Source organism: Podarcis gaigeae (genome assembly GCF_964106915.1).
Source record: "Podarcis gaigeae genome assembly, chromosome: 2".
In the NCBI taxonomy this organism is placed as follows: Eukaryota; Metazoa; Chordata; class Lepidosauria; order Squamata; family Lacertidae; genus Podarcis; species Podarcis gaigeae.
This window is the reverse complement of record NC_139679.1, coordinates 71,662,203-71,668,797: the sequence shown is the minus strand read 5'-3', so window position 1 is coordinate 71,668,797 and position 6,595 is coordinate 71,662,203. Positions and strand designations below refer to the sequence as shown.

Genomic DNA, 6,595 nt, shown 5'->3' with positions numbered 1-6,595 from the left:
TCCCTGAATTTCCTTCTTCTTTGAGAAGCATGGAGTTTATATGAAACACCATACTTCTATAAATCCAGACTAATCCACACACAAGTACATGACACATAAAAGCAATCTGTTGGGATTTCAGAGTACTAAATGGTTTGTTCTTTCAAGAAGTGTTGAGCAAATCTGCCTGTGCTGTACTTCCTTGCATCCAGGAGAAATCAATACACCTCCATTTGTCTTATATATTATTTTCTGATGCCCATCATTTCTCCATCCCTTTCTGACCTGATTGTAGGTGGAGTCTCTCTTTCATGGAATTTGGAATGGCTTGAAAATCATGCTGCAGAACCAGTTATTGACTTCTTTTTTTGTTAGTTCCCTTGAGGTTGCTCAAAACCAACTCCACCAGCTTCGTTAAGTTAATTGGCTGGTCCAGATATCATCTCTCCCCCTCCCCCCATTTCTGCTGCCCAGGGAAACAAACCTCACACTATGAATGATCAACTGCACATTTAAAAATAGCACCTCCTTGTGATTATGCCCAAGCTGGGCTACGTGATGTGCTCTAGCGGGGCTCTGAAACGCAAGCAGCTGCTTTCAGATCAGATCCAAGGGTGATGGCCATCTCCCAGCACAATGGAGCAGCTGGAGCACCCACCGCTCCAAATAGCAACATGCCGTCCCAACAAGGCCTTTAAGCAACGGGCGAGGCAGAGATGTTATACTGAAGATGCAGCTGATGGTGCATGTCAGCTTCAAATGAGAGATGGGTTTTAATTTTGAGTCCTTAGAGAAATCATCTCTGAGCCGTAATTACAGAGCGCAGCCGCCACGCCGTCTTCCAGCTTCCCCCGCCCGCCATGCACGCCCCCCAAATTGAAAGAAGAAGCCTCCTAGCTTTTAATTACAGAAATCAGTCTTTGAAGTCAATGTTCAAAATTGGTTATCCCACTGTCTGATCCAGTGATCTGATGCTTTAGCAGATGTTGCCCTTCTAGGTTGCACGTCCATGCATGCAACAGTTGCTTCTTAAGAAAAGCAGCTACTTTTGTTGGACCAGCTTCCGTTGATGGCGGCAAAACTGGTGGACCCACAGCTTCTGCCCTTGACTATTTTGGAATGCCAACAAACTGAGGATGTGCCCCTCGTCTTCTGCATGGTTTCCCCCTGAGAGCAAGGAAGAAGACCACTTTGGTTAGGACAGGATCCAGCAGTCTGAGGCAGAATGGTCCCACAACATGAGGGATGATAAGAAATATTGCACTGTTGTGGTCAGCATCCAATCACACTGACACATGGGAGGAGACACACACACACACGCACACCTCTTCCCTGTTGTTAAAGAAGAGGCAAAAGTACTCCCACCTTTACAAGGTAGGACAGTCAAGAGGTGCCCTTTGTGTTATTTAGACATGGCTAGACATACCTGATGTGGTGATGGATATTTTTGAAAACTAACCACTGGCTCCTTGACCCATCAAAACTGGTGGGGGAGTTGGTGAACAAGCCTGGGATTCACTTTAATTAGCTATGCATCCTGTTCTTCTAACACTTTCTCAACAGTTCCATGGTACCTCGAAGGCATATTGGCAAAGGCCACTGTGCAGTTAAGATATGCTGAAATAAGAGAAGGATGCTGTAGTTGAAGAAAGGAGTCAAGGGAACAGAGAGAAGCTTTGCCTCCAAGATATAGATTAGTTCTCTTCCTCTATACGTGAAGTGTCACCTCTCATTTGTGAAACAAGACACACCATTCCTCTCCTATCCCTCCGAAATAAATGTTACTTGACTCCATCAACGTGCATTCTTTTCCGCATGCGCTTCTCTAAACCCTGGTACAGTTAAAGTTGCTTCAGGTTGAACGTTTTTGGGTTGTGCTCTGCAGCGACCCGGAAGTAACGGAACGCATTACTTCTGGGTTTCGCCGCTCACGCATGCGCAGACACTCAAAATGATGTCACACGCATGCACAGAAGCGGCAAATTGCGACCCGCGCAGACGCGGGTTGCGTTTGCTTCAGGATGCGAACAGGGCTCCAGAACGGATCTCGTTTGCATCCAGAGGTACCACTGTAATCAGAATGGCCATGAACATTTTGATCAGCTAACTTAGGGATAAGGCATGCATTTCAAGGGCTCAAAGGACACATGACTTGGGGAGGGACCAGGAAGACTGATATTTGACCCAGAGAAATCCTTGTGCCAAAGGCCTTTGAGCTTGGATTCTTTGGCCACCTGCTCCTAAGCATTTGGCTTCTGGGCTAGAGACCCTGCACTAGTCACTCTCATCATCTGCCTGCCTGCCTGCCACTGCTCTGTGTACTGCCAAAACCTTGTAAGCTCTTTTCCTGAGCCCACAACAGGAATCAGACTGAAGACTGATGTCCTGATACAAGGCTAACTTTTCCTGCACTGACCTAGCGTGAATGCCAGGGCAAAAGATGCCTCTTCAGTCATTTTCCCCAATAATGTAGTTTTGTATGTCCTCTTCACTAGTATACACATTTATATGCATACTTTGCCCTAGTATATACATTGTTATACACATTGCTTGGCTGGAGAACTGCATTGCAAATTCAGAGAAATACAAATTTTGAAGGATAGCTGTTTCAGTTCATGGATTGTTTTGAAAGGTACTGATTTTGTAAATTTGCCTTTAAATGTGAACTGAATTGAATTTCTCCCCCACTGGTAACTGATTTATTATTATTATTATTTTAAAGAACCTCTCTGATTGGGCAGGGCTTGGTTGGCCCTCCAATGGATTGCTTTATATTCAGTCCAGAAATATGAGAGTTTAAAATCTTAAGGTCTCTGGCAGAGGAGGGCAATTTGAAGCTGGTCCAATTAAAGTCTTACTGAATTCCAACACTAACCACAAAGGTGAAGGTATGTGGAGAGCATTCAGATGTGGCTAGTGGGGGAGGATCAGAGGCACAGGGATGAAACCAGCACATAGCAGCCGAAAGCTGTGAGAGGAGAACAGCCCTGCTGACTTTTTGTTGGATGCCGTGATGATCAAACATCATTCCTCAGGAGAAAAGGTGGCAAGCAGGGAATGCGAGTGGAGCCTATGAGACTGGAAGTGTGGAAAAGGCCTGAGTACAGAGAAGGAAACCAGGATGGGGATCTAGGTGAAGACTAGACTGATCCTCTAAGCAGTGCATAGCAGTGTCACAGAGTAAGTGGGCAGGTATCGAAGACAACTGTGGTATGAGTAATTGGAAGGAAAAACAACTATATCATATATATATTTTAAATTAAATTTCTATACTGCCCTTCACCTGAGGATCACAGGACTGTTTACAATATAAACCCCCACCCACAAAAATACATACTAGGGTGACAAATGAAAACAGTAACTTCCACACACACAGAGTAGATTGTTTAATTAGCCAAAGGCCTGGGAGAAGTTTTTGACAGGTACCAAAAGGTATGTAACAAAGGTGTTGGGTGAGCCTCCCTGGGGAGAGCATTCCACAAGCAGCGAGTCACTGCCGATGAATGCCCATGCTTGTGTCGCCACCCTCCAGACCTCTCAGGGAGGAAGCACACAAAGAAAAACCTCGCATGATGATTGCAGGTCTGGGTTGGTTCATATGGGCAGAGGCAGTCCTGGAGGTATTGTGGTCCTGAGCAATTGTAATGGATGAGGCATTGTAATGCAAGCAGCGCACTGGGGAAGCCGCAAGGATGAACCACAGAAGAATGCCACTAGGACTCCTATCAGGTTAGGCAAAAGGCAGCACTGGTATGTAATGCTTGGCTTTGGTACAGGCAGGAAGAAGCAGGAAGCGATTAGTTTTATTTCCACTACAGTCAGGTTGTTAAAATCTTCTGCGTATTAGACAGATACTTCATTGTTGCTGCTGCTACCATTTTATTTATTACCTACCCTTCATCATAAGGTCCCAGGGTAGGTAACAACATTAAAACAATGTTTAAAACGTTTTATAACAGCTTGCAATCATAAAAATAACATAGGTCTTGAAAAATATAGTTCCGTATACCTGACCCAGTTATATCCTCAAATTTTGTATAGGCCCATTGAAATTCTTTGTGTCAAGGGGTCTCATGAAGGTGACTCAGTCCCAGCATTCTTCAAAACGGGCAATATCCTTGGAGCATCACGGATTAGCCATCTCACCTGAAGCAGGGGCAGGATTATCATGAATTTAGAAGTATCAGAAATCGGGGGGGGGGGGGGGTAGTAAGGTTCAAATTGCATGCTCAAAGATCATACTTCGTAAATTTTTTTTTTTAATGACAGCCTCCAATCAAGTGGGCTGGTGTTTAAATGTTTAATGTTTCTTAATTAGGCCATGCAGAATGGTTATAAATGAGAAGCTTGTGCTCATTGTTTTCCTGATTCTTCATCCATGATACCTATAAATATTTCCAGCAGCACATTGGCAAGGGAAATGAACAAGGGCTTTTTCCAGTTCATAAACTAAATATCCCACTTTAAAGTTCTGAAGGCTTTTAGAGAACTTTACCATTTCCCTTCCAGAACCAAACACAGTCCGCTCTCCAGACTGTCCCAATTATTTTTACTCGACTATTCCTGGAAGTTATTAATCGACCTATCCTGTGGATAGGAAACAAGGACTTGAGCTGGACTACAAGCTTTCCCCAGCATAGAGCAACGTTTATAATTAAGATTTACAGGTCCAAATGCTGTAGACCCTGGGCTGATTCACACATTCTTAAGGTGTCCAGATGCACAGGAACTCCTGTGTCTATTAATAATGGTGCGAAAGAAGCAATTTGAGCCTACGCTGTTTTTCTCATCACTGTAGGGCAATCTGCACCTGCTGAAATCTCCTTTCCCCCATCCACATGGGCTGGCACATGAAAGGACCCTGGCAGAATTCATGCAGGAGATCCTTGGCTCAGTCTCTGGCAGCTCCAATGAAAAGGCCCAGAGGGCAGGTGACTAGAAAGAGCTCTGCTGGAAAGCTGCTACTAATTAGACCAGGGGGAGCAAACATGTGCCTTCCAGATGTTGTTGGATGCCAGTTCCCATCAGCCCCAGGCAGCAGAGCCAATGGTCAGGGATGATGGGAGCTGTAGTCCAGCAACATCTGGAACATTGCCTACCCCTGAGTTAAACAATACAGACTAGAGGACTCTGGCCACTGCAGTCCAGCCACGAGATGGACATATAATCCATGGTCTCTTTTGCATTGGATCTCCCAAAAAAATATATGTACAATTGAACATGCCTGTTAAAAAACAGTTGTGTCTAAGGTGGTGACAGCTGATATGGAAGCCCTCTATTATGCCTTTGATACGTAATAGTTCTTTTTACATCTCCAAGTCATCCCATGATCTTGCGTCCGGGCAAAGAGGGAGAAACTTCCCTCTTTGAGCTTCTAGAACTCCAGCAGAACAACGTGCATTCCCCCTTCGCCTTTGTTCTATGCTGTTGCATCACTTTATGCACCCCTAGGCAAGTTCCCAGGCTAATTTTCCATCCAGAATACAGTCAAGGTTGCGTCAAGGTATTTTATTATATTTTTAAGTCTAGAAGCAGCAGCAAAAGCTGTACTCTGAACTCCTGAAACTGCACTTTCTGCCAAAAGGGCAGAGTGGGGCTTTGATTTCTCACTGCTCTTTGCCATAGACCTCCAGGAGTTATTATGCAATCAGTAAATACCAGCATATGGTGTTAAGGCAAGTATTTTGATTTTGATTTCTTGAGTTCTAATTTTTCTCTCTTTGGCATATGGCAAACCATAAACCCAACATATTGGTGCAATAAACCTGCATGTTTTGATCTGGGTTTGACTGCATTTTAAAAAACTGGCTTGTTGTTGTTTAGTCATTTAGTCGTGTCCGACTCTTCGTGACCCCATGGACCAGAGCACGCCAGGCACTCCTGTCTTCCACTGCCTCCCGTAGTTTGGTCAAACTTATGCTGGTAGCTTCGAGAACACTGTCCAACCATCTCATCCTCTGTCATCCCCTTCTCCTTGTGCCCTCCATTTTTGCCAACATCAGGGTCTTTTCCAGGGAGTCTTCTCTTCTCATGAGGTGGCCAAAGTATTGGAGTCTCAGCTTCAGGATATGTCCTTCCAGTGAGCACTCAGGGCTGATTTCCTTAAGAATGGAGAGGTTTGATCTTCTTGCAGTCCATGGGACTCTCAAGAGTCTCCTCCATCACCATAATTCCAAAAAAAGTGGAGAGTTTTGACCAAACGTGATCCACCTGGAGCAGGAACTGGCAAGCCACTCCACTATCCCTGTCAAGAAAACTCCATGGACAAAGACAACAGGCATATAAAAACAGGCTTACCTGATCCCATATTGATGTCTAGGGACCAGATTCAACTAGCCAGTCCAATCCAGCAGTTGCACCATAGAGGGGCTGATATTTTCCCACGTTTGTCTTCAAATATTATACCTGGTGATGGTATGGGTAAACCATACACGAGGGTGCTAGATGAAGTCTTCCTCATTAGACTTTGCTGTTTTACAGGTGATGGCATCACCCAGGAATTCTCCTAACAGAAGGAGTGCAGGTGCCAATATAGGATATTTATTAACCAGCCTCTAAAAATTCCCTCCTCAAGAATTACAGGTTGTGCATATTGAATGTAGTATGCAAATGACAA

At 44.6% G+C, this 6,595-nt stretch overlaps 1 long non-coding RNA gene across 1 annotated transcript; it reads right to left on the bottom strand.

Annotated features, from left to right (window-relative positions):
• Positions 1-733: 733 nt before the first annotated feature.
• Positions 734-5,321, bottom strand: LOC310834087. Its single transcript, XR_014559089.1, has 4 exons — positions 5,290-5,321; positions 3,989-4,125; positions 1,406-1,596; positions 734-1,146 (listed from the first exon to the last, which is right to left on the bottom strand). It is a non-coding gene; the product is annotated as an uncharacterized lncRNA (long non-coding RNA).
• Positions 5,322-6,595: the final 1,274 nt, after the last annotated feature.